The sequence below is a fragment of the Leucopleurus acutus genome (assembly GCF_964270905.1).
Source record: "Leucopleurus acutus genome assembly, chromosome: X".
NCBI classification, from domain to species: domain Eukaryota; kingdom Metazoa; phylum Chordata; class Mammalia; order Artiodactyla; family Delphinidae; genus Leucopleurus; species Leucopleurus acutus.
The window spans coordinates 101,839,342-101,841,225 of NC_139148.1; positions in this window are offsets into that span (position 1 = coordinate 101,839,342).

Consider the following 1,884-nt stretch of genomic DNA (forward strand, 5'->3'; position numbering starts at 1 on the left):
CCCAACCCCCAGGCTGCATACTGGTACTGGTCCGCGGCCTGTTAGGAGCCAGGCTGCACAGCAGGAGGTGAACAGCGGGTGAGCAAGTGAAGCTTCATCTGCCGCTCCCCATCGCTCACATTACCACCTGAACCATTCCCCGGCCCCCCCGCCCTGCCCCTCCTGCCCCGTGGAAAAATTGTCTTCAATGAAACCATTACCTGGTGCCAAAAAGGTTGGGGACTGCAGATTTAGACCATAAGCTTTTCAAGAAAAAGTTCTTTTTGAGAATCTTTTACATTTTGTGAGTTTTAATTAAGAATGGAATATCAGGGAGTTCCCCGGTTGCCTAGTGGTTAGGACTCCATGCTTTCAGTGCGGAGGCCCGGGTTTGATCCCTGCTTGGGGAACCATCCCGCATGCCATGCAATGCGGCCAAAATACAAAAATAAATAAATAAATAGAAATTAAGAAAAAAATAGTTTAAATAAAAAGCTTAAAAAAAAAAGAATGGAATATCAACTTTATCACCTGAAAATTTCACAAGAAAAAACTCCCAAATCACCTATGACAAAGCATCTTTGATTCTCTAGGTAAAAGAGAATATAAAGAGTAAAGAAGAAAATACTAAATACAATTGAGGCACCCTAAAACTACCTTGTCTTTGCACAGACCTCAGTGGGCAGTGAATATCTATTTAGTTTCACAAATGTGCAGTTCAGTGTCCACAGAAGCAATATAGCAGTTGACAGGCTTTAAAAAAAAACTTGTTCCTGTTCTGAATGTAAAAAAAAATTTAATTCTAAAATGTTAACTAATGGAAGTGTAGCAAGCACTGACTTTAAAAATAAAGTTTCAGGTTTGTTCTTATATCTCACAAGTTCATTCTCAAACGGTGATATTTGGTTTGGGCTGAATATTGATGTTACACGAGGCTTTTCAGTATTTTGTATTTGTCAATCTCATTGCTATTCATTGCTTTACCACATATTACTTAGCCTTGCTTATAAACGAACTTTCCGTGGGTGATATTAACTAGTCCTCTTGCTTTTTTCACTCAACATTATCTTTGTGAGATTTGTTTTCTTTGCTATATCATACTCCAATCTGTGTGAATGCCTGAATTTATTGATCCATCCTGTCAATGGGTATTGAGGTTGTGTCTCATTTTGTTTCTTTCCTATTATTGGCAAAGCTTCTCTGAATATTCCTGTGCATGCCTCTTTATGTACACGTGCAAGAGTTCTAGAGTGTATTACTAGGAGCTGAACCTCTGGGTCATAGGGGATATGCATCTTTTTTTTTTTTTTTTTTTTGCCTGCACCACGCAGCTTGCAGGATCCCTGACCAAGGATCGAACCCGGGCCCCCCTCAGTGGAAGCGTGAAGTCCTAACCACCACTGGACCGCCAGGGAATTCCCAGGGGATGTGCATCTTTAGTACATAATGCCAATGTTTTTTTCCAAAGTGGTAGCACTTAATTATACTCCAATCACAGAATCCATATCTATTCTTCCTCTGTAACTTTATAGCAATCTTGTGATACTACTAAGGCTTACAGAGAGAAGCAGCAAGGAATTGTGGAAAGAGAATTATTATGGGTCCCAGAAGATCCTCTACTAATTTCCTTTTAGAAGAGCTGCTGAACGTTTCTGTGTGTCACTTTATTCACGTCTCAAATGAAGTATTTGGACAAGGAGACCTTTGTGAAATTTCTTTCAGCTCTAAAATTCTTTTATCTCCACTTTACAGTTGGGAATACTGAGACAGAATGATAATTTGCTTTGCCTAAAGTCGCATAGCATATCAGTGGGGCTCAAGTTCCTCATGTGTAAAAAGAGGCTAGACTATACAGTCTTATATGTCACTGCCTATTTTATGGTCTGGACTGAGAGTCTATGGTTG